Source organism: Stegostoma tigrinum, chromosome 6, assembly GCF_030684315.1.
Source record: "Stegostoma tigrinum isolate sSteTig4 chromosome 6, sSteTig4.hap1, whole genome shotgun sequence".
Lineage (NCBI taxonomy): Eukaryota > Metazoa > Chordata > Chondrichthyes > Orectolobiformes > Stegostomatidae > Stegostoma > Stegostoma tigrinum.
The window spans coordinates 50,800,197-50,827,956 of NC_081359.1; positions in this window are offsets into that span (position 1 = coordinate 50,800,197).

Here is a 27,760-nt window from a genome sequence, read left to right on the forward strand (position 1 = left end):
TACCTACTAACCTCATCCCACCTCCTTGACCTGTCCGTCTTCCCTGGACTGACCTATCCCCTCCCTACCTCCCCACCTACACTCTCTCCACCTATCTTCTTTACTCTCCATCTTCGGTCCGCCTCCCTCTCTCTCCCTATTTATTCCAGTTCCCTCCCCCCATCCCCCTCTCTGATGAAGGGTCTAGGCCCGAAACGTCAGCTTTTGTGCTCCTGAGATGCTGCTTGGCCTGCTGTGTTCATCCAGCCTCACATTTTATAATTCCTTTCAATTGGCTTCTTGTGCCACTTGGAAAAAGCATCAAAGGTGGAGTGAAATAATCTTGATGATGAAATGGTCCTTATTGGACTTCTCTTTCAATTCTGCCATACATTTCATCAATACCCAGATTGCTCAGAATTGTGTATGATTCTGCCCTAACCTTTTGCTTATTTATTTCGCCATTTGGAACAGGTAGCAGTCTGCTCACAAAACACTCTTGTTAGCAATTAACTGCACTATGTCCAAATGAAAAAAAACCCATAGCAGAGGCTATGGTCATTGTGACTCACAAGCATATGAGAAAGAAAGGCAAGAAGGAAAAGAATTAAATGAAAAGAAACTATAATTATGAATAACTTTTGAAAAGTCCAAGAAATGGTCATTAATTTTGATGAATAAAAATCCAGTAAGTAAACATCCATTAAAAAATTTTGCAGTTGGACAATCTTGTAGAAATCCTTGACATAGCAGTTTGAAGGTGGTCGCAGTTGAAGCTATAATAATATGATTCTTGTAGACTGGGAATTAGTTCATTTTTCAGGCAGGATTCTTCCTGGAAGTCACGTTTTGAGAGGGGTTAAAACTAGAGTCTAGCGGCAGGCCTAAGCTAAGCCTGGATTGATTGCTGTTCTTTGTTCCAACATTAAAAGCAAACAGATCAAAAAAGTGCATCACTGAAACATTTCAAAGATGAGATATGCTTCGGTCATGGGATAATATTCCTGGATGGGTTAGTTTCAAATTAACAAGAGAATTTTGATATCTCTAATCCATTTAGTGTTATTGGAGACAACTGTGGAACTCTTAGCACCACATCAGACATGACATGGTTAGAGGACTCTTCCTTTGTTATCACTGCATGCTCGGAGACAGAAAGTCTGTGCTCTTAGGTTTTAACTGCTTTGAAGTTAGACACATGATTTTCCCATTGGAGGCTTCTAGAAATGCCTACACTTTAACAAGATTGCACATTTTGTGGTTGATAGCAACCATTTAAGTTCAATTTTTAAATTAAACAGTGAATACAGTTTTTAAAAACAAATTGGAATCTCTGTCCATGACTTGTGGGCAGGAACAGGGATGAGAGAGAACTGAAACCTTTTTTTCCCTTTCCCAGACTAATCATATCAGAGTTTTCTTTGGAATAAAATGTGTATGTTTCTGAACACTGAGCATGTAGTCAATTTTTGGATAAATAACATCAAAGTTTTGTGAGTTTAAATAAAAAAGATTATTCATCCCAAAAGTCGAATTTCACATTAATCACTTACGCACTTAAGGAAAAATACAGAAGAGAGAAAAACGCACTTTAACTAGTTGTAAACAAAAGAATAGTTCATGTTTTGGCTCATTATATATTTAAAAAAACATCATTGAAAGCTCATTCAAAAAGGCGTTTTGAATGGTAACCTAGGTGCTTTCAATACCTGGAGCCATTTTTCACGATTATTGCAGGATTTTCTGAAAGAGATGGCTTTTTCTGCAGATTGTTCACTCTTCTTTTTCTTATCAAGAGATCAATTTTGTGTGTTCATGAAGTTTTTAAAAGGGAATGGCTGGCAAACTTTATGACATCTCTCTACTTAAAAAGGCATCAGTTTTATGCCTTTTTCTGCAGCTGCTCTGTTTTTGTTATGCTCTTTACAATCTGCCCAGTTTCTTTGTGGCTCTTGGGAGAATAGTTTTGTTATCTGCAGTAGGTTTTACAACACTTTTAATTTTAATTTTCCACCCGGCATGATTAAAAGGTAAAATCCATTGCTATAATCTGGAGAAGGGTTGGGTAGCGGGGTTGGCTGTTCATAACCCACTTACAATTAAACTGTTCTCTGTAACTGATTTTATTGAATATTGAGGAATGAGCCAGGTAGTCCCAAGGTAAAATCATGCACAAAAAAGTGATAAAACGAGGGAAGAAAGACAGGATAATGAGAGAAATAGAAGCAACAGTAAGAATTATAAGTTCGAATCTTATAGGGTTCCAAGTAATGTAGGCTTTAGTGGACTTTGTGACAGAATCAAGTGGCAAGTGTGACAATGCCCATCTTGACATCGAGATTATCTTACTCCATATTTTATTATATTCACCAGCAGTGTGCGGGATTGTCACTAGGCAGTGGTGAAATATCAATTGATTGGGATTGAATATTGTTGATCTCCTCTTTAACAGTACAATTTGCCTAACCAATATTCAGCGTCCTATTTTACCAAACTTATCAAACAAGCTCAATATCAGCAAAACACAAGAAGGAAACCAGGCAGAGTACCTGGTGGATGCAGTTTGCCACTTCCTCTGAACAACCTCCAAATTTAAAATCAGGCATCAACATATTAATATTGTTAAACTTGAAAGGATGCAGAAAAGAGTAACAGGAATGTTGTCACAACTGGAGGGTTTGAGTTATAGGGTGAGGTTGAATAGGCTAGGGCTTTTTTTCCCGTGGAGTTTCAGAGCTGAGGGGTGATGTTATAGAGGTTGATAAAATCATGAGGGGCATGAATAGAATGAATTGCTAAGGTCTTTTTCTTAGGGTGGGGGACTCTAAAATTAGAGTGCATAGGTTTAAGGTAAGAGGTGAAAGATTTGAAAAAGACCTGAGGGATAACTTTTTCACACAGAGGGTGGTGCGTGTGTGGAACGAGCTGCCAAAGGAAGTGGTGGAAGTGGGTACAATTACAACATTTAAAAGGCATCTGGATGGGTATATAAGAAGGAAGGGTTTCGAGGGATGTGTGCCAAATGTTGACAAATAGGATTAGGTCAGATTGGGATGTCTGGTTGGCATGGATGAATTACACTGAAGGGTCTGTTTTTGTGCAATATAACTGTATGACTCTGTGACTGTCTCAGGATATACTGCATGGGCACTAGTGACAGATACCCCATATCCACAGATATTGGCATCCGATATGTGTCAACCTCAATAAACACTTGTAGCATATCTCCAATGCACTTATAGTATGATTCTGCAGTTTAATGTGGCATCTTGGGGCCGCATTGAGAACCATCATTGTAATTCTGCAGCAAAGACACTGTATGCTCAAGGACATGCATCTAAATCATGGATTGTACATCCTGGGCTCTTTGCTCGCTGTCCTAATGCTCACTCACTTTGACTGTCATTGCTTTGTCTTGCCTTTTTGTGTTTTGCCCAATCAGCTAAAGCTGTACAGCTCAGAAGCCAGGAAATTTGTCAAGATTGTCAGCAGACCTCAGTCAAAGCGGAAGAAATCTGTGCTAAGGGGCCCTGTCTCAATAACCCAAGGGCAACCTTTCTTACAATTTCAGGGCCTGCTTCAGGTGGTCAGAGTCAGAATTCTCTTTTCATAAGGGATGAGGAGCCAAATGATGGGCAGCACACCACCCATCTTGACTCTTTTGGCCCTGTTTCGGGCTGTTTTCCTCTTGGAGTCAGAGGGAGGCCGATATTATGGAGAATCAAAGTGGGTGGCAAAGCTATTACTGTTAGTGTGGTTTGGAGAATTTCCTGAGTAAGTATGCAGCCATGCAGGGCTAGTGATCTCAGGAGTTGGGCTGGGTGAAGGGGAGTGGGCAAGGTGTTATGGACAATAGTAAGCATAGTCGAGCATGAGCCTTGATAAGAGGTGGGTGCAGTAGCAGAGATGTAATGAATGTAAAGTATCAGGGAGAAGATGGTGGCACTTGCGTCGACCATTGATCTAACTCCTACAGTGCTGGGCATTCCTTCAGATGGCTGGGATTGCTTTAAACCCAGGCTAACGTGATCTGAAGGCACAGCTTCCACTTCTTCATGTTGAGAATTCTCGGCATCTAGTTTATTCAGTAAATTTGATAAGAAAGAAAGCTACATATTAATGAGGAAAGTTGTGACTTAATAAGATCATCAGCAAGCAATAATTCCCCTAAATAAATAACTCACTGCTGCCTAGTGACAATCTCCGGCATCCAGCAGTTGCATAAAAAATGTGACAAGTTGCTCCCACTGTCAAGATGGACCTCACTGGACTTTGTAATTATTCTGCCACATTTCTCACCATAGCCCATGAAGTTCAGACCCTAATAAGATTTCACCTGTAAAAAATAGGTGCAGGAGTAGTCTATTAAACTAATTGAGCCTTTATCGCAATTCAATGTGATCATGGCTGATTCTCTTTATCAACACCATACTCCTCCTCTGTTCCCATACTCCTTGTTGCTTTTATTTTTTAGAAATCAATTTCTTTCTCAAATATTTTCAGTGACTTGACTTCAACAATCTAATGTGATAAAGCATTCTACATTTCATCGCCCGCATGATGAAATTTCTTCCCATCTCGGTCCAAGATGGCCTACTATGTATCCTGAGTTTTCATCTTCTTATCTGAGGAAGGATGTTCTAGGTAGAGAGAGCGTCCAATAAAAGGTTTACTAGACTGATTCTTGGATAGCAAGACTGATGAATGAAAAGATCAATTAGGATTATATTCACTTGAGTTTAGAAGAATGAGGGGGAATTTCATGGAAACCTAGAAAATTCTAACAGGCCTAGACAGAGTAAACATAGGAAGGATGTTCCCACTGACTGGAAAGTGCAGAACAAGGGGTCACCGTCTCAGGATAGGCGGTAAGCCAATTAGGACTGAGATGAGAAAGAAATGTCTTTACCTAGAAAGTGGTAAGCCTGTGGAATTCTCTGCCATAGAAGGAGGTTGAGGCCAAAATCTTTAATGGTTTCAAGAAGGAGTTACATATAATTCTTAAGGTAAAGGGCCCAAGAGTGTGGCGTGAAAGTGCGAACTAAGTACTGATTTGGATGATCAGCCATGACCATATTGAGTAGTGGAGCAGATGTGAAGGAATGAATGGCCTATGCCTGGTCCTATTTTCTATGTTTCTGACACTGTGACCCCACGTTATAGATCCTTCAGACAGAGGAAACAGCATCTGTGAATTCAGTCTGTCAAGTCCTATCAGAACTTTGTGTTTCAATGAGATCACCTCTCATTCTTTTCCAGTGAACTTTCTGGAACCAGTCTAGTGAAACGTTGCTTCACTGCCTCTATGGCAAGTATGTCCGTCCTGAAATAAGGAGACCAAAATTGCACACATTATCTCAGGTCTTACCAAGGCTCTGTACAACAGCAGTCAGACATCTTTGCTCCTGTAATCAAGTCAAAGATGATTTTTTAAAGAAGAAATCTTTTTAAAATTAATATTCAAAGGAACTAGAACCTACATTTTTAAAGTAAAATTTCAGGACTAGAGGGAATGTTCAGCAGTAATTAAATTATAACATGTTTAAAACACACTAACATTGGAATAAACAAACACCAATGTTTTCTGATGTGTTTAGCAGGTAGTTATTGGGTACATGCTGTTACCTGATTCTCTTCACAGCCTTTAAGACCAAGCATCTTGACAAGTTAGGGATGTAGCTGAGGAGTGTAGCGAAGGAACTCTGATTCTCATGTTTAACCATGCATATTTTCCAAGCTAATTTATGGTTTACTTCTATTTTTTTTTAACTTCTTTTTTACTTCTTAGTAATAAATGTTATTGTTGATTCTACTTCAAAATATGGACCAGCGCATTGTTGTCAGGAGCCAGGAGAATCTGGCTTGGTCATTAGCTTATACAGAGAGAAGAGTCTTTTATTGTAACCTCACAAATGACTTTTTAGTATATTAAACAAGACACATGTTGCTTAAATGTTTTTATCATAAGACTAGACCTTATATATTTTCTCACAAGGAGCTAGGACTACTTATATACCCACAAGAGTCCTCCGACACTCCCAAAGTAGTCACAGAATATAAAAGCTAATACTCCCGATTAGGATAGCTGCTGCTGCTGATGAGGGCTGATGCTGGCCAGGCGCTGTACTCGATGTTGTAACCACGTTTTTGACAGAGGGCCTGTTTCTGCAAAGGTTGGTGTCTGGAGTTTTTGTTGGCTGCATGCCCCGAGGGTCTTCTTTTTATTTTTTCTCTTTTCTCTCTCAAGTCGGGCTGGCTTCTTCCCGTTGGCTCAGGCTAATTCACTTATCACATGCCTTTACGTTATTAGCACTGGCCCAGAGACTTAGGTAGCGTTACCTCATTATTTCTCATCCAAATAAGGCTTTTGGATTACTTTATCTTTCTTACTTTTTGCAGAACTTAGTTAATTCAAACCGGCTCAAACTAGCACCTGGGTGCAGGTCATTTTTAGTTCACAAGCTGCTTCTTTCTTCGTGTCAGCATCTTTGCATTCAGCACTTCCTGTTAGCGATGTCAGCAGCTGGTGCCCCTCTCTCTCTCTCTCTATCTTTCTGCAGCCTCTGGCTAACATCTCCCCAGGAGGTGATGTCAGCAGCTTGAACCTTTCTCTATCTCTCTCTGATGCCCCGCAGCTAATAGTATTGACATCCTCCCAAAGAACTATCAAGTAAAATTAATCACATTCAAAAACACAGTAGAATTTTCTGTGTATTGAACCACTTGGCAAACACTTCTTCATACCTCAATGAGGTCAAACGTTTTCATTAGTACTTATATCTTGTAAAATTTGATGAACGCCTGGATTAAGTCATTTTCTCAGTTTATTATGTCTCAGACCAGTAAGGTTTGTTCTTGAGCATTTATTTTGCCAGCTATCTATCCTAAAATTGGCTAAGAAAAGTCACCTACCAGTTTAATTTAGCTTATTTGAAAAATATTGCACATTGATAGAGGATGAAAACATTGTTTTTGTCACATTACAGTACTTTTGATACTTGTCAAACTTCATTTTATGTATTCTATAGACTTTTGAGTACTTTAATCAACATTAAATTGTGAAAAACCTGAAAAGCAGAGATTGCATTTTAAAAAGTTAATCAGCTTGGAGCTCATTCTATCACTATTTATGATGTAATTTTATTGTCACAATGTCAAAATTTTGCAATGTTCTTTAATCCAGCTTTTGTTTTTAGCATTTCACATGAAATTAATAAGGAAATTCCATCTGGAATTTAAAAGAAATTAAATTAATTTAATTGATGCAAGAAAAATTGCTTTCCATTTTTACTTCAACTTTCCTTTAGGTGGCAATAGACATAAGAAAATGGCATTACCTCTTTAAAATTGATGTACAGAAAACAAAATTGAGAATAACCTATGTAAAACCTTATGTCTGTTTGTTATTTTCGTAAGCAGACCCTTCAATCAAACTCGTCCATGCTGACCAGGTTTCCTAAACTGAACTGTTCCCATTTGCCAGCTTTTCGTCCATATCCCTTTAAACCTTTCCTACTTACGAAACTGTTCAAATGTCTTCTAAATGTTGTAATGGTACTCACCTCTACCACTTCCTTTGATAGTTAATTCCATATACACATCACCCTCTGTATGAAAAAGTTGCCTCACAGGTTCCTTTCAAATCTTTCCACTGTCACCTTAAACCTAAGACTTCTAGTTTTGGACTCCCTTCCTACTGGGAAAAGATCTTGGCTATTCATCTTATCAATGTCTCTCATAATTTTATAAGTCTCTATAACGTCACCCCTCAGCCTCCTAATTTCCAGGGAAAAATGTCAGAGCCTATCCAGCCTCTCCTTATAACTCAAACACTCCAGTCTCAGTAACATCTTTGTAAATATTTTCTGCACCCTTTGCAGTTGAAAACATTCTTACCATAGCAGGGTGACCACAATTGCAAGCAGTACTCCAAAAGTAGCCTCATCAATATCTTATACAGCTGTGACATGATCTCACAACTCTGATACTCAGAGCTTGGCCAATGAAGGCAAGCATGCCAGACACCTTCCTCACCACCATTGAGGTCTACCTGTGATACCACTTACAAGATCTATGCACCTGTACCCTTAGGGTTGTACCCTCTGTTCTACAACACTCACCAGAGCCCTACCTTTAACTGTGTAAGTCATGCCTGGTTTGCCTTCCCAAAATGCAACACCTTGCATTTGTCTAAATTCAACTCCATCTGCCACTCTTCGGCCCAATAGCCCAGTTGATCAAGGTTTCAGTATTTTCTTAGTAACCTTATTCACTGCCCACTGTACCACCAATTTTGGTGTCATCTGCAAAATTACTCACCATGCCTTCCAATATTCTCATCCAAATTATTTATATAAATGATAAACAACAGCAGACCCAACACTGATCCTTGCGGCACACCACTGGTCACAAGCCTCTGGTCAGAACAACAACCCTCTAACACTGCTCCCTGTCTCTAGTTAATTCCTGAATGCATTGATCCAGAAAACCATCTCATACATGTTCCAGAATTCTTCCTCAATGACTTTGTAACTGATTTGATTTGCTCAACCTATACACAGATTAAAGTTACCTATAATTACAACTGTACCTTTATTGCTCGTGTCTCTAATTTTCTGTTATCATTACACTTTGGAAGTTTACATAAAACCCCCATCATTTTCAGCCCTTTGCTGTTTCTAATGTTTATCATATAGATTCCACTTCACTGGAGTGAATAACCTTCCTCACTATTAATTAATGTCCTCTTTAGCTAGCAAAGCCACCCACTTCCTTTTCCCTTTTGACTATCCTTCCTGAAAACTGAATAACCCTGGATATCTCTGGTCATCTTACTGCCACATCTTAATAATCCCATCTGTAACACACCTGATTCATCTACTTTATGGTGAATGCTCTGCACATTATTGCACATGGCCATAGGGCTTGTCTTTTTAACATTCTTAGTCCTGCTCATGTGATTTTGCATTGTGGCCCTGTTTGATTCTTGCCCTTGAATTCTCTGCCAATCACTATTTTTATTTCCCATTCTATTTTTTTCTATCTGCACTTGTTTCCTGCTCTTCTGTCTCCCTATAAAGGTTACCACCCCCCCGCCTTTGCCATTTTAGTTTAGACCCTCTCTAATCGCACGAGCAAATGTTTTCCTGGGATGTAGCAAGAACTGCAGATACTGGAGTCAGAGATAACACAGTATGGAGCTCGAAGAACACAGCAGTCCAGGCAGAATCAGAGGACCAGAAAAGTTGATGTTTCGGGTTAGGACCTTTCTTCAAAAGTCTGAAGAATTTCTGAAGCAGGGTCCTGACCTGAAATATCAACTTTCCTGCTCCACTTTCCTAGGATATTAGTTCCAACTCTAACCAGTTACAACCCATCCACTTTATACTGGTCTCATCTCTACAAAACTGGTCGCAGTGTTTCAGCAAATCTGAAATCCTAACCCCACACATTATCTCTTCAGCCATGTGTGCATCTGAAATAGAGGCAATTGCATTTGCAATTTTGTAGACCAAAATTTTGCATGTGTGCTGAAGACCCTTATATACTCAACCATGTATGTCCTACATATTCTGATATTTCTACTCTGACTAGCACATGGCACTGGTAGTAGTCTGAGATCACTACCTTTGAGGAAAAGTCACTGGACCCAAAATATTAACTTTGATTTCTTTTCACAGATGCTGCCAGACCTGCTGAGCTTTTCCAGCACCTTCTGTTTTTGTTTTATCTTTGAGGCCCTATTTTTCAAATTTGTTTCCCATCTCTCTATATTAGGCTTTTAGGACCTCATTTCTTTTCTTAACTATGTTGTTGGTACTAATATTTACTGAAACAAATGACCGTTCACTCTCGCATTCCAGAGTATCTTGTAGCCACTTCTAGATATCCTTGAATCTAGCACCCAGCAGGCAGTGTGTCCTTTGCAGCCACAGAAATGTGTATCGATTCCCCTTACAATCAAATCCCTATTACTGTAGCCTTCCCTCACTTATTCCTTCTCTCCTGTGCAGCACAGCCAACCATGTTATAACAAATTTAGCTGCTCTCAGAGGTCATTCCCCCAACACTATCCAAAGCAGCATATCTGTTTTGCAAGGGTATCATACAATCCTTACATCCCTGGAAGCAAACTATTCAGCCCATTGAGTTCACACCGACCCTCTGAGAAGCATCCCACCCAGACTAATACCTGTAATATCTGCTATCCCTGTAACCCTGCATTTCCCATGGCTAATCCACTTAGCCAGCATATCCCCTGGATGCTATGGGCAATGTAGCATGGTCAATCCACCTAATCTGCACACCTTTAGATTAGATTAGATTAGATTCCGTACAGTGTGGAAACAGGCCCTTCGGCCCAACAAGTCCACACTGCCCTTTGAAGCATCCCACCCAGACCCATCACCCTATAACCCACACAGCCCTGAACACTACAGGCAATTTAGCATGGTCAATCCACCTAGCCTGCACATCTTTGGACTGTGGGAAGAAACTGGAGCACCTGGAGGAAACCTACACAGACACAAGGAGAATGTGCAAATTCTAGATTGTCGCCTGTGGGAATAGCCATAAGTGACTCCTGCTTTGCCTGCTCAGTCCACTCCCTCCCTACCTGTGGGGTCTTAGCTTGCAATGTGACTACCTCCCTGTATGTAATATCCACCGTACTTTCCACCTTGCAGGTGCACCATAGTGTCATTAGCCACTGCCTCCACTCTGAAAATCCAAGAACTGTAGCTGGAGAGACTTCCTACATAGAGCAGAAGGAGCATACCATGACATTGAGCTCTCCTTCCATGACTTACCCCTTTAGATTAAACCCTTAGATTTCCCTGAAAATCAAATAATATTAATCACTCCTTCTTCTCTAGCACCTGGTAATATTGCCCTTGCAAATTTTGAGCCCAAAATAAAGACCTTCCAAGCAGAATGCGAAAAAATAGGATAAATACTCATTTGACCCTACTCACCCAATCTGCTTCCTCTTGCCACGTCACTTTATTGCACTCTTCCCAGACTTCTCCACCATGAAGATGCTGCAGGTCTCTGATCTATATGATAAAACACAACTGTGCAGTGGGCATTGGTGACTGGTTTTCTAAGATTAGGAAAAGATTTTAAAAAGACATGAGGGGCAGTTTTTGAACACAGATTGGTTCACATGTGGAATGAACTTCTTGAGGAAGTGATGGATATGAATACTTTTACAATGTTTAAAAGACATTTGGATAAGTACATGAATAGGTTTTGAGGGATATGAGCCAGGAGCAGGGAGGTGGGACTAGATTGGTTTGGGATTATGTTTGGCATGGACTATTTGGATTGAAGAGTCTGCTTTCTTGCTGTATAGCTGTATGAGTCCATGACTCTATGATAGACTTCAATTTTGCAAGGTAATAGTGAACTACGCCTCCAATATTATGTGCCTGTTTTTGGACTTCTTATTTTAAAAAATGCATGTAAATGCATTAGAGGCACTCCAGAGGAGGTTTCATAAATTGTCTTATGAGCATAAGTTGGACAGGTTTGTTTTATTTTCACTGAATTTTAGAAGACTAAGGAATGATAATGTTTAAAGTGTTTAAGATCCTGCCTAGTCTTGAAAAGTTAGATGTGGGAAGGATGGGCTGAATCTTACTAGAAAGGTCATTTTTGTTGAGTTTCAAGGAGTGTTTCTTGCCCCAAGGCCAAGCAAGTTTTAACACCTTATTAATTACGTGTCATATTACTATGGCTTCCTTTTTGCCCCTACTAGCCTGCTTCTCCCACTTGTTGCAGACCAGAGTACTTACCACTGCTGGGATGTCAGCTCCATATCTAAAAGGACATTGTGCACCTGATCAAGGACTGGCAGTCTAGAGCTGGCCTGCACAGCCCTTCACCCTGGACCTGGTAGAGAAGGGGAAAATGTCATTTCAGGCAGGACCTGGATGTGCTACTGGATTGAGTTGTCTGGGTTGTGCAGAGCAAGGCCTTCGTCTTCTCTGAGGAGACAGAGAGGAGGCCAAGACACCAGACCCTGCCAGCTTGACATTACTCATTTTTTTCTGACCACAACAGCCCCACAGACAGGTAGACACACACAAAAACACAAACACATTCTCTCTAGCTCTGCCTTTCTTTCTCTCTGTCTCTTTCTCATGCTCTCTCTACATTACTAACTCTGTACACTAGTCTACATTGCCTGCTCACTCACTTGAGATATCTCACCATCTTTCCACCATCTTTCCACCATCTGCACCAGCAATAATAGCTATTCACGTTTGCCTGATTTATTCTTTGTCTTTCCCGTCGTAGGAAAAATGGCCACTAATAGGGCAAAAAGTGTGAGGACAGTTGGTGAGGGGCTAGACATTCATCCCTTCACTTCCTATGAGGAGAGAATTTTGGCCCTAGCAGGTGAAGATTGAGATTGCATCTGTGGAGATGCTAAGACTTCCATGAACCAGCAATCAAGTAGGAATCACTTTTGTTCTGCTTTTGCATTACCCCAGCTGAATGTGTTTTTATCATGTCATAACTTCTACCCTGGGTCGCAATGATTTCTTTCTTCATTATCTTGTAGATATGAGCAGCAAGTCCACATTCTCTGTGCTAAAGAGGTAAGCGCTGCAGGCCCCACCCCTCCCCCCAGCAAGGAAGTGAACATGGACGCTTCAGGTGAAAAACTGGTTCGGCCCAAAGATTCACCCCCTTTGAGTAATGACGTTCCTCATCATCTCAATTCTAAACGGCTATCCTTTTATTCTTAGTCTGCGCCCTATGATTATGAACTCCAGAATCTGCAGAAACATCTTTTCTACACCAGAACTGTTTCTCCCTTTACAAATTTTGTAATTTTCTAAGAGATTACTTCTCATTCTTTTCAATTCCATAGAATAAAGGCACAACCTCCTCAATCTCTGCACATAAGATAGTTCTACTATCCTAGGTATAAGTCTGGTAAGCATCTGCTACGCTCCCTGTATGCGTATCCCTCTATTCCCTTCCTATTCATGTCCTCATCCAGGTGTTTCTTGAATACTGCTATTGTGTCTGCTTCCACCACATCTTCTGGCAGTGCGTTCCAAGCACTCACCACCCTTTGTGTGAAAAACCTGCTTTGCACATCTCTTTTAAACTTCCCCCCGCCCTTGCACCTTGAACCTGTGTCCCCTAGTAATTGACCCCTCCACCCTGGGAAAATAACCTCATACATTCCACTCTATCTACGCCATTCATAATCTTATAAACTTTCAGGTCGCCCCCCCCCCCCTCAATCACGAGCAAAAATACTTCCAGCCGATCCAACATTTCTTCCTGGCGAAAATCCCCCGTATCATTCAACATCTAGTAAACCTTTTCTGTACCCTCTCCAAAGCATCCACATCCTTTTGGTAGCGTGGTGACCAGAATTGTATGCAATATTCCAAGTGTGGCTGAACTAAAGTTCTGTAAAGCTGCAGTATAACTTGTCTATCCTTACACTCAATGCCCCTTCTAATGAAGATACATACACCGTAGGCCTTTTTTACCACCTTATCTATCTGTGCTGCCACCTTCAGTGATTTGTGAACATGCACACCCAAATTCCTTTTCAATATCAATACTAAGGGTTCTGCCATTCACTGTATAATTTCCATCCATACTTGACCTTCTAAAACACATCATCACCTCATATTTGTCCGAATTAAACTCCATCTGCCATTTTTCTGCCCATGCCTCCAACTGATCTATATCCTGCTATATCCTCTGACAATCCTCCTTACTATCTGCAACTCCACCAATCTTTGTATCATCTGCAAACTTATTAATTAGACCAACTATATTTGCTCCAAATCATTGATGTAGATCATGAAAGGCAGAGGTCCCAGCATTGATCCCCATGGAACACCACTAGTCACAGCCCTCCATTCTGAAAAGGATCCTCCCCACCCCAGGCCTCACCCCGTCCAACCCTCCATCTCATCCCCACCTCCTTTATCTGATTCTACCTGTCCGTCTTCTTCCCCAACTGTCTGCCTCACCTTTGCCCCACTACTCCTACTTGCATCCACTTATTGCCATCCCACCTACTTTCCTCCAGCCCCACCCCACTTCTCTCTATTTATTTCCATGTTCCCTTCCAACTCCTCAGTCGTGATAAAGGGTCTAGGCCTGAAATGCCTGCTCCTCTAATGCTGCCTGACCTCTGTGTTCCTCCAGCTCCACACTGTTTTGGTCTTGATTAAGACACACAACACCTCTTCACAGAATATTACAGCACCGTACAGGCCCTTCGGCCTTCGATGTTGTGCCGACCTCTTCCTTTTCATTAGTAACTTGGCATGGAAATTCAACATTTCCCTCCCTAAGATTATCTTCCACCAATACCTTCTGTCTGAGAAGTTGACAAGTTCAACTCACCTATTGCCACCCTTCCAACTTGGTGTCCCATATGCACAACTTCTCTGAACAAGGTCCACCAGTATACATTTTTTGATCAAATCATGGAAACAGAGGACGTTATTAGCAACTTCCTTCCACAAAACCTATCTGTTGAATGGGAGGCTTTGAACTGCTATAGCAAGAGTGATCCAAGTTACACAAGTTCGGGACCCCTGAGCAGCCCACTACCACCTTCAATGTGCAGGTCTTCAATGTGCAGCTTGTATGCCTTAGAGGAGAGTTAGAAACAATGATTCATCGTGTCACTTCAACAGAGACTAAGTGACTAACTAATCAGCTTAATCTCAGCATATGAGAAGGTGCTTGCTTGGCTCTGGGGATTTGCATTTGTTAAATAATAAACAAAAGCTCTTCTCAAGGGCAATTAGGATAAGTAATAAATGCTGGAGTTCCCAATGTTCAAATCATATGGGTGAATTCGCATAGATTAACATCAAATCCTGCTTCTGTCTGGGATTTTCAATAACCTAATATAGATATAGGAATTAAGCTACTGTCCACAAAGTCAGTATGGACAATTAGGTTGGATTTTATCAGCAATCTGAAGACAGACTGCAAGTTGGAAGGTTTTGTTGCCGCTGTGGGCTATTCCCACTGATGGGAACCTCAGCTGTACTTCTGTACACTAGTTGGAAGCAAGCAGCCAATTAAAGCAATTGTACAGCCATTTAAGGGCTATTGGCCAATGCTGCTGGTATTTTATAGGTATCAGAAGGGACCCCTGCTAAGTGAGGAATCCCTCAGTCAAATCCTGGTGACCTCTCAGCAAGTTTCCAAGTGGTAGGGAGAACTCTTTTGTATCATCTTCACGGGTCACAGCGGAGTCCCCTGATAGCAATAGTCATCCTTGTCTTGAAGGCAATGTACTGGAGCGTTCACTCCGTCCCTCTTTGACTACCATGTCCAGCCTGTAAGACCCTGGTATGGCATGGTAAGTAAAAGCTTACCTTGTCTTTGAGGCTGCTTTAGCATGGCTATCAAGATGCCAGCCTTTGACGGTGAACTGCCATGTTCAGTTTGCCCTGTTGCTGGCCATTGTCCCCATTCCACCTATGTAATATCTGACCAGCGTTATGGTAGTGGAACATTTGGACCTTTCAGAAAACTGATGCCTGCTCTAATTAGATAATTCAGTAACTCATCTACACCAGAAAATTAACTGATTTAATCACTGAAGATGTAGTTCATTCTGCAGAACAAGTTAGTATGGATTGACACATCAAAGGTAAAGAAAAATTACTTCATGATACGAACTTCAAAATTGTTCAGAAACTGAAAAATAGGACTTTAAAACTTACAGTTTTATTTGACTGAAAATGACAGGTGAAACTTAAATTTCCAAAGTATATAACCATCAGTTAGAAAACCAAATTTATAATATTACTCTTTTATTGCAATGTCCGACACAGCCTTGTTTGTAACCCAGTTATCAACCATATTACGTATTTTAATTGGCAATTGTGATGTTTAAACCTGGATTTCTTATCATATTTTACAAATTCTGTATAGTGATAAACAATCAAACTCACTTCCGTAAAGGCTACCAATTGTTAACCGTCAAGCTCTACAGGAAGTCTTTGAACACAGATATCCGTTATGACAGGATTGCGCTTGACTCTTTTGTGACACCTCTCTCCACTGATCCCCACACTCCTTTCCAATCCCAGTCCTTCACCATTGACAGCCCTTCCAATCCCTGACCCCAACAGATAGATAGCCTGTTGGTACTCACTATCATAGCTCAACATGAATAATTCTGATTCAATTCGTTTAGATTTTGAGAAGAGGAAGAAAGAGGAGAACACTGGCATGAAAAAGATCTTTTGAAATCTGTTAGAATGTATTTATTAAGATATCAATAAAGTAATATGTTATTAACCTACTTGCTGCATTAATTAAACAAATAACAGAAACCATTTATTTTGTAGATAACACAGCGTGGAGCTGGAAGAACACAGCAGGCCTGACAGCATCAGAGGAGCAGAAAAGCTGACGTTTCAGGTTCAGAAGGGTCCCAACCCGAAACATCAGCTTTCCTGCTCCTCTAATGTTGCCTGTCCTGTTGTATTCCTCCAGCTCCATACCGTGTTATCTCTGACTCCAGCATCGGCAGTTCTGACTATCTCCGAGTGAGTTGCTACCATTTATTTTAGGTAGGTTACTACCTCAACTAAAATAACATACAGGGGAATGGCAAACAAATGCATCATGTCTTCTCAAATCCTCAACACTAATCTATCGGTTTACATTACTATGTAACCTTTCCTAATCAAATTTAAGTTCAATCTTTATATTCAGCTACTTATATTCCAGTTGTGTAGTTAGAATTCACTATTCTGTCTATGTGACTACACTATTACTTGCTAAAGATTAAAATGGGTGGGTTAGTAAATTTGCAGATGACACAAAGATCAGTGGAGTTGTGGACAGCGTAGAAGGTTGTCAAAGGATTTAATGGTATATAGATCAGTTGCAGATATGGGCGGAGAAATGGCAGAAGGTGTTTAATCTGAGTAAGTGTGAGGTGCTGTACTTTGGGAGATCAAACGCTAAGAAAAAACTGTATAGTTAATGGCAGGTCTCCGACCAGCGTTGTCGTACAAAAGGATCTCGTTGAGTACAAGAGTAAGGATGTCATGTTGCAGCTTAGTAAGACTTTGGTTAAGCCACCCTTAGGGTATTGTGTTCAACATTTTGGGAAGGATGTGGAGGCTTTGGAGAGGGTGCAGAAGAGGTTTACAAGGATGCTGCCTGGAGTAGAGGGTATGAGCTACAGAGAAAGGCTAGAAAAATTCGGATTGTTTTCTCTTGAGCAGTGGAGGATGTGGGGAGACTTGATAGAAGTTTGTAAAATTATGAGATGCATAGACAGATTGACAGTCAGAATCTTTTTCCCAGAGTTGAAATGTTTAACACTAGAGGACATACATTTGAGGTGAAAGAGGGAAAATTCAAAGGAAATGTGAGGGGTAAGTTTTTTTACACAGAGTGTGGGAGTCTGGAATACACTGCCAGGGGTGGTAGTGGGGTATTTAAGGGTCCTTTAGATAAACACGTGAATATGCAAGGAATGTAGGGATATGGACATGGGTAGGCAGAAGGGATTCATTTCGTTTGATGTCATGTTTGGCAAAACATCATGGGCCAAAGGGCCCATTCCAATGCTGCATTTTGTCAATGTTCCATGTTCTAAGTAAACTTACAGTTACGTAGAGAGGTGTTACACATAAAGGTGAATGCAAATGTCCCTGCATATATCTAATTGCATGCGAGATAGATGAATTAGTTGCAAAAATAACTATTTATTGGCACAAAACAGAGTATAAATGCCATCGCCGATTATTGCAGAATGTATGATTCTAATTCTATGGAATTAGAATGACATAGTCAGAAAGAGTTTAAACGGAAGTTGCTGAGACAAAACTTGCTGTATTTTGGCATTAAGCCAGCTTGTTTTTTTTAATGATTGGTGGTATTTGTATTGTGGCAACAGAGGATTTTGTTCCAGCTGGTGCTGACTTGCTCTGTTAAACATGTGGTATATTGTCAGTTGGGCACGACACTGATTTTCAGACTGCAACAATGCTCTATTAGTAGTTAGATGTAATATCACCAATGTGATCATTATTTTTAAAGAAACCAATGAAGTATTACACAAATAAACTTTAGCTAATTCAAGTTCAACCATGAACTGTTGATGCATGAAAATGCAAATTAGAGTTCAGCATGCCTTGGATCAGTTCTTTCGGTTTTTCTTTGATCAGGTCTGATGACTAGCAAGAGTTAATAAGGCCTGGCCTTTATTGTTTTGATGCACAAGAAGAAAGATGAAAGATAGAAAAAGAACTTTCTGTCAACACAACAGAACCAGAGATCTATGCCGAGTCAACTAGGGTTGCAAATTGGCAGATCAACGTGGTTAGGCTGAAAACTTCTTCCTGAATTATGCAAATTCTGTAAAACTTGTGAAAACATATTTGTACCTCAAGTGTACATCAAGAATAGTAAGCTTTTATAATAGGAATGTACTGCTGAAGTTGGAGATCTAAAATAAATGCAGAAAATTCTGGAGAAACTCAGCAAGTCTGGCAGCATTTGTGGGGAGAAGCAGAGTTAACGTTTCAAGCCCAATATGCCACATTTTTGGATTTGTTCTCCCAAGTTCGGTCTATAAATTGTAATTGACTTGCTTTACAATTAATAGGAGCACCCAAATCAATGGTGGAAAAACTAAAATCGAGAATACTCAAGAGTCCAGAATTGTATGATCAAAAATATCCTGCAGCTTTATGGATCAGAGAGATTAAAGAAATGATTAGGGGTGTGGCCATAATGGCATTTGAACGCATAGTATTTTCAAGGCTTATTTGATCGCGTGCTAGTATGAGTTAGCAAGCACAGCGGTGATACAGAAAGAAGTACTTAAATTGTTAGGCACTTGAACTGCAGAACTTTCATAGACTTGATGTATACAGAGAGTACAATGTCAACACCAGTCATGAGTACATTGGAATAGGCTTGTTTCACATTCAAATATGTTAGCAAAGTTATGCACAGACTAGATTTAACTCACGCTTTAGTTAGGGAAGGAAGTGGAGTTAGTAGCTCGGGTTTGGTGTTTGGAACAAGGATTGAAAGTAATAGTTTCAGTCTTTCAGCATTTAATTGTGGAAAATTTCTGCTCATCCTGTTTTACATATTAGATTAGCAGCATGATGGTTATCAGTCATGGAGGAGTTGAGAGAGATGACACAGTATTGAGGGAACTGGGTGTCATCAGTTTTTGCATGATATCACTTATGCTTTAAATAACATCAAGTCCTGTAGACCAAAGTCAGGCAGGAGGGATCAATTTAGTTTGGCCTCATGTTTGACACAACATCGTGGGCTGAACAGCCTGTTCCTCGTGCTGTACGGTTCTATGACCAATGTTCTGTGTATGAGATAAAAAGAGGACACAAGCATTGATCGCTGGGGATGTCAGAGATCAAGGAGCGGAAGAAGGAAGAGAAGGCATTGAAATTGATTCTGTAATTTTGGTTATGTAGGTAAGAATGGAGCTAAGTGAGCACAGTTTCGTTCAGCTAGACAGCTGTGGGGACGAATGGGAAGGGAACAGTGATTAGATGCGACAAAGCTGTAGTCATTGTTGAAAAAGATGTGGAGGATAGTTTGTCAGTCATTTGGATACTACATGTGACATTGATGAGAGTTCTTCTGTAACTGTGGCAGGAGAAGAAAACAGTTTGGAGAGAAAACAGCCTCTATCAGCACTGTAGAGATTCTATTTTGCCTACTGAATCTGTACCAAACCTCTGAGCGTCCCATCCCCCATCCTACCCCATAACCTTGCTTTTACCATGACTAACCTATCTAGTCTGCACAACTCTGGACTCTGAGGGGTAATTTAGCATGACCAATCCACCTACACTGCATATCTTTGGACTATGGGAGGAAACTGGAGCACCTGGTGGAAACTTAACGCAGATACAGGGAGAATGCGCATACTCCACATATTCACTCAAGGCTGGAATTGAACGTAGGTCTCTGGCTCTGTGAAGCAACAGTGTTAACCACCAAGCCACCCTAAAATAACAGGCTTGTATTTTGCATACATTATTAAAATAAGAACTGGTGGGTTTTCTTGACTGCAGCTTGTGGTACTATCAACACTTATAGAATCAAAAGCATTGTAGTACAGAAGTATGCTCTTTGGTCCATCAAATTTGTTCAACTGTTTTTGTCTTTGATTCTGCCAGTGATATTTCCTTGGTTTCAGTGATTTTGGTTACTCCATTAACCATCTGAATATCCTTCTTTTAATAAGATTTGATCTACAACAACCAATGTCCACTTGAATGATAATTTTGAAGTGTATTACAATTCACTGGGGACCTGATCCATGTGTTTCTGTTTTTCCTCTAACGATGAACTGATCATACACTTGACATAATAGAGGTAATATGCTGTTTAATTTGTTTTTGAAATACAGCAGACTTACAAAGTATTCGTTAAGACTGGATTTATTTAATACAATTTGCTTATTGTTTAATCACAATAGAAAACAATTATTTAAAATGTTAACAAAGTACTGGAAAAATTCTGCAGGTCAGCTGAATTCTATGTAGAGCGGAATAGTTTATATTTCAAGTTATATTTCAACTGCTATTGAGTCCAATTTTCGTCATTGTTTAATTCACTAAAGAAGTCACATAACTGTTGTCGTCTTAACATGACCTTCCATAGATGTATGGAATCATTAAGTTCAACCGTATTGTTATTTGAGCTGACAATCTCAAAGTTCACAGTAAGTGCAAGTGCAAGTTTTTATATGTTTTCAATATTGATATGTGATGGCCAGAAATAGATCAAATACATTAATACCCAGTTCTCTGTTAGTATACACTATTCCTTCATTTTGCAGAAATCCTGTATAAGTCTTTGTTTTACTGACGCTGTAGGATGAATAAATGGATGTCTCCAGTGACAAAGGTTATATTGTTTTACTGTAGCTTGTTCCTCTGCTAATATGGTGGCTCAGTGGTTAGCACTGCTGCCTCACAGCACCAGGAATGTGGGTTCAATTCAGCTGACTGTCTGTGCAGAGTTCGCACGTTCTCCTTGGGTCCCTGTGGGTTTCCTCCCACAGTCCAAAGACATGCAGGCTAGGTGGATTGGCCATGCTAAATAGGCCATAGTGTCCAGGGATGTGTAGATTAGGGGCGGATGGGTCTAGGCAGGATGTCTGAGGTTTGGAGTGGACTTGTTGAGCCAAAAGGGCCTGTTTCCACACTGGAGGGAATGAATGAATAATAAATAATTTTACTCACAATTAATACAATGAAGATTACCTCTGAAGAAAGAGGATGACAATATCATATTTGTTAAAGAGCTGATCAAGGCCAATACTTTTAGAAATTGTACTCTGGTGCAAGGCAAGTTTACTAAATCCTCTACATTTAAGTTTGAGAAAGACGGACAAAAAATGAGGCCAAATTGTTTATTGTTTAGTTACAATGGAAAACAATTATTTCAAACAACCAGACACCAGAAGACCATAAAGGCATGGGAGCAGAAATTAGGCCGGTTGGCCTATCGAGTCTGATGTATCATTCAATCATGGCTGATAGGTTTCTCAACTCCATTCTCCCACTGTCTCCCCAATAACCTTTGAGCTCCTTGACAATCAAGAACCTATCTTTATCTTAAATATAAATATACTTTACGACCTGGCCTCTACTGCCTTCTGTGGCAAAGAATTCCATGGATTCACCACTCTATGGCTGAAGAAGATTCTCCTCATCTCTGTTCTAATGGGTTTCCTTTTACTCTAGAACTGCGCCCTTGGTTTCTCCTACGCATGGTAACATCTTCCCAATGTCCACTCTGTACAGGCCATTCCATATTCTGTAAGTTCCAGTTAGACCCAGAGTCAAATGTTTTTCATATGTTAAGCCTTTCATTCTTGGGATTACTCTTGTGAACATCCTCTGGACCCACTCCAGGGCCAGTGCATCCTTCCTGAGGTATGGAGCCCAAATTTGCGCACAATACTCTAAAATGTGGTCTAATCAGAGCCTTATAAAGCCTCATAAATACATCCTTGCTTTTATATTCTAGTCCTTTCGAAATAAATGCCAGCATTATATTTGCTTTCCTAACTACCAACTCAACCTGCAAGTTTACCTTAAGAGAATTGTGGACTAGGAATCCCACGTCAATTTGTACTTCGTACCTCTGAATTTTCTCCTCTATTTAGAAAATAGTCCATGCCTCTACTCTTTCTACCAAAGTGCATGATCTCTCAATTTCCCACATTGTATTCTGCCATTTTTTGCCCATTCTAACCTGCCTAAATCCTTCTGCACCCTCCGTGCCTCCTCAATGCTACCTGTCACTGCATCTATCTTAGTATCATCCGCAAACTTAGCCAGAGCACCCTCAGTTCCTTCATCTAGATCTCAACAATTACCCTTGTGGAATACCACTAGTCACTGGCTGCCATATAAAAAGGATCCTTTTATCCCCACTCTGGCTGTTTGGCAAAAAGCACAATCTGCTAACCACGCTGGTACCTTGCCTCAAGCACTATGGGCTCTTGTCTTATTCAGCAGCCTCTTGTGCGGCACCTTGTCAAAAGCCTTCTGGAAGTCCAGGTAGATAATATCCATTAGCTCTCCTTGGTCTAACCTGCTCATTACATCCTCAAAGATGTCCAACAGATTTGTCGGGTATGTCCTCCCCTTGATGAAACCATGCTGACTTTGCCCTATGTTACCATGCACTTCCAAGTATTAAGAAATGACATCCTTCACAATAGACTTCATAATCGTATCAATGACTGAGGTCAGGCGAATTGGCCTGGAAATTTTCATCTTTTGCCTCACTTGCTTTTTAAACAGGGGGGTTACATTAGCAATTTTCTAGTCCTGTAGGACCCTCCCTGACTCCAGTTGTTCCTGGAAGATCACCACTAACGCCTCCACTATCTCTTCAGCTATCTCTTTCAAAATTCTGGGGTGTAGTCCATCTGATCCAGGTGGTTCATCCATCTGAAGACCATTCAGTCTTTTTTCATACCTTCTCCCTGGTGATGGCAACCATACTCACCTCTGCCGCCCCACCCTGAATCTCTTGAATCTTTTGTATGTTACTCATATCTTCCACAGTGAAGACTGACACGAAGTACTGATTCAGTTCCTCTGCCATTTCTTTGTTTCCCATTACTACTTCTCCAGCATCACTTTCCATTCGCCCAATGTCCACTTTTACCTCTTTTACCCTGTATATATTTAAGGAAACTCTTGTAATCTTTCTTCATATTACTTAGCTTACCCTCATATTTCTTCAGCAGAGAGCGGCAGGAGCTGGGCGGAAGTGAAGTCGGAGCAGACAGGCAGTTGGGAAGGTAAGTGATTGTTATTTAAGCACTTACCTCCGAGCCCCAGGTCCTACACAGTAGGGCCTCCCTCCCTCCCTCCTCCTCTAACCTAATTAAAAGTCCACAGAGTCACAGCAGGAAGAGCAGGAGCATTGATCAGAGGCCTTACAGGTGGGTGAGTCTCTGCTTTAAAGATTAGAAAATACCTACCTTGACCGGCGGAGCCCTCCATTCCTGTTCCAGCAGTAGAAAGAGCGGGATCTCTAACCGAGAAGGACTCTCGTGTGTTGTTAAGGTAAGGCTTTTCAATTTATACTTCTTGTGTATTGTGCAATTGATTAAAAGTTTATTGTTTAATTGAAAAAGAGCGTAGCAGAGAAGTACTAGAAAGCATTTAATAGATAAATTGTAAAAGTTAACTAAATAAGTAGTAATGGCTGGACAGGTGATATGCTGTAGCTGTATGATGTGGGAGCTGGCTGATCCCATTGTGAACGGCAGCGACCACATCTGCAGCAAGCTTTGGTTGCTGGAAGAACTCTGGATCAGAGTAAATGATCTGGAATCTGAGTTTCAAACTGTGAAACATCCGGGAGGGGGAGAATTACCTGGACACTTTGTTTCAGGAGGCAGTCACACCCGGTAGGTTAAGTAATTCAAATTCAATAAGTGTTCAGGGAGAACAGGGTGTGACTGTAAGTGAGGCAGGTAGGGGGATTCTGAGTTCAGGAGTGCAGGAGCCTCAGTCCTTGACCTTGACCAACAGGTATGAGATTTTTGCTCCCTGTACGGATAAGGGAAAGGACTGTGGACAGGATGAGCCAGCTGACCACGGCACCGTGGTGCAGAAGGCCATTCAAGAGGGGGGAGCAAAAAGACAGGTAGTTGTTATAGGGGATTCTATTATTAGGGGGACAGATAGTATCCTATGCAAGCCAGATTGGGAGTCCCGCATGGTGTGTCGCCTGCTCGGTGCCAGGGTGCGGGACATCTCCGACTGGCTTGAAAGGATATTGGAGCGGGAGGGGGAAGATCCAGTTGTTGTGGTCCACGTTGGGACTAACAACATAGGCAAAGCTAGGGTAGAGGACCTGTTCAGGGATTATGAAGCACTAGGAAAGAAGTTGAAGTACAGGTTCTCAAGGGTCATAATCTCTGGATTGCTGCCTGAGCCACGTGCCAATTGTCATAGGGAAAAGAAAGTTAGGGAAGTAAACACATGGCTAAGGGATTGGTGTGGGAAAGAGGGATTCCATTTCATGGGGCATTGGCATCAGTTTTGGAACCGGAGGGATCTGTACCATTGGGACGGTCTCCACCTGAACCGATCTGGAACCAGTGTTCGAGCGAAAAGGATAAATAGGGCGGTCAGGACTTTAAACTTCTGAGTCGGTGGGGAAGGGAAAGTGAAAGAGACAGGGAGTATGGAGTTAAATGGAAAGATAAGCAACAGGACAGCAGGATAACAAAGTGTGGAGCTGGATGAACACAGCAGGCCAAGCAGCATCTCAGGAGCACAAAAGCTGACGTTTCGGGCCCAGACCCTTCTTCAGAGAGGGATAGCATGTGTATAGGTGGGTTTAAGCTCGAGGCAGACTAGCAATACAGCAAAAAGGAAGGATAGCTTAAGATATCTCAGGATTTCCGATCTCTCTAATAATGATAAAAACGTTAGCATTAAGGCACTTTATCTAAATGCTCGTAGTATTCGCAACAAAGTAGATGAATTAACAGCACAAATCCTCTTGAATGATTATGATGTTGTAGGCATCACAGAGACATGGTTGCAGGGAGTTCAGGACTGGCATTTAAACATCCAAGAATTCACAACATATCGAAAAGACAGGGAGGTGGGCAGAGTGGGCGGGGTTGCCTTGTTAGTTAAGAAGGAAAACGAATCTACGGCACTGAATGACATAAGGTCAGAGGATGTGGAGTCTGTGTGGGTGGAGTTGAGGAACCACAAAGGCAAAAAAACTATAATGGGGGTTATGTACAGACCTCCTGACAGTGATCAGGACCAGGGGCGCAAGATGCACCGGGAAATAGATCGGGCATGTCAGAAAGGCAAGGTCATGGTGATCATGGGGGATTTCAATATGCAGGTGGACTGGGCGAATAATGCCGGTGAATCCAAAGAAAGGAAATTCATGGAATGTTTGCAGGATGGCTTTTTGGAACAGCTTGTGATGGAGCCCACAGGCAGCAGGCTATTCTGGACTTAGTGCTATGTAATGAGCCAGACTTTATAAAAGATCTTAAAGTAAGGTAACACTTAGGAGGCAGCGATCATAATATGGTAGAGTTCAGTCTGCAGTTTGAAAGAGAGAAGGCAAAATCGGATGTAATGGTATTACAGTTAAATAAAGATAATTACAGGGGCATGAGAGAGGAATTGACGAAAATCGACTGGAAGCAGAGCCTAGTGGGGAAGACAGTAGAGCATCAATGGCAGGAGTTTCTGGGTGTAATTGAGGACACAGTACAGAGGTTCATCCCAAAGAAAAGAAAGATTATCCGGAGTAGGATTAGACAGCCATGGCTGACAAAGGAAGTCAGGAAATATATCAAAGAAAAAGAGACAGCATATAAAGTGGCCAAGAGCACTGGGAAATCAGAAGATTGGGAAGGCTACAAAAACAGAGGATAACAAAGAGAGTAATAAGGAAGGAAAGGATCAAATATGAAGGTAGGCACGCTAGTAAAATTAGAAATGATAGTAAAAGCTTCTTTCAATACATAAGAAACAAACGAGAGGCAAAGGTAGACATTGGGCTGCTCCAAATTGATGCTGGAAGGCTAGTGATGGGAGATAAGGAAATAGCTGAAGAACTTAATAAGTACTTTGCGTCAGTCTTCACAGTGGAAGACATGAGTAGTATGCTGACAGAGTTGAGTATGGTAGGCATTACAAAAGAGAAAGTGCGAGAAAAGCTAAAATGTCTAAAAATTGATATATCTCCTGGCCTCGATGGGCTACATCCTAGAGTTCTGAGGGATGTGGCTGAGGAAATAGCAGAGGTTTTGGGTGTGATCTTTCAAATGTCACTGGGGTCAGGGATAGTCCCAGATGATTGGAAAATTGTTGTTGTAACCCCCTTGTTTAAGGAAGGATCAAGGCAAAAGATGGAAAATTACAGGCCGATTAGCCTAACCTGGGCAGTTGCTAAAATTCTAGAATCCATTGTCAAGGATGAGATTTCTAAATTTCTGGAAGTGCAGGGTCGGATTAGAACAAGTCAGCATGGATTTAGTAAGGGGAGGTCGTGCCTGAAAAACCTGTTGGAATTCTTTGAAGAGGTAACATGTATGTTAGACCAGGGAAACCCAGTAGATGTTATCTATCTAGACTTCCAAAAGACCTTTGATATGGTGCTTCACGGGAGGCTGCTTACCAAGGTGAGGGCCCATGGTGTTCGAGGTGAGCTACTGGCTTAGACTGAGGATTGGCTGTCTGACAGAAGGCAGAGAGTTAGGATAAAAGGCTCTTTTTCGGAATGGCAACCGGTGACGAGTGGTGTCCCGCAGGGTTCAGTGTTGGGGCCGCAGCTGTTCACCTTATATATTAATGATCTGGATGAAGGGACTGAGGGCATTCTGGCAAAGTTTGCCAATGATACGAAGATAGGTGGACAGGCAGGTAGTACTGAGGAAGTGGGGAAGCTGCAGAAAGATTTAGACAGTTTAGGAGAGTGGTCTAGGAAATGGCTGATGAAATTCAATGTGAGCAAATGTGATGTTTTGCACTTTGGAAAAAAGAATACAGGCATGGACTATTTTCTAAATGGTGAGAAAATTCATAAAGCAGAAGTACAAAGGGATCTGGGAGTGTTGGTCCAGGATTCTCTAAAAGTTAATTTGCAGGTAGAGTCCGTGATTAAGAAAGCGAATGTAATGTTGTCGTTTATCTCAAGAGGGTTGGAATATAAAAGCAGTGATGTGCTTCTGGGACTTTATAAAGCTTTAGTTAGGCCCCATTTAGAATACTATGTCCAATTTTGGGCCCCATACCTCAGGAAGGACATACTAGCCCTGGAGCGTGTCCAGCAGAGATTCACATGGATAATCCCTGGAATGGTAGGTTGAACATATGACGAACGGCTAAGGATCCTGGGATTGTATTCATTAAAGTTTAGAAGGTTGAGGGGAGATCTAATAGAAACTTACAAGATAATGTATGGCTTAGAAGGGGTGGATGCTGGGAAGTTGTTTCCGTTAGGCGGGCAGACTAGGATCCGTGGGCACAGCCTTAGAATTAGAGGTGGTAAATTTAAAACGGAAATGAGATGACATTTCTTCAGCCAGAGAGTGGTGGGCTTGTGGAATTCATTGCCACGGAGTGCAGTGGAGGCCAGGACATTAGATGCCTTCAAGGCAGAGATCAATAAATTCTTGATCTCACAAGGAATCAAGGGCTACGGGGAGAGTGCAGGGAAGTGGAGTTGAAATGCCCATCAACCATGATTTAAA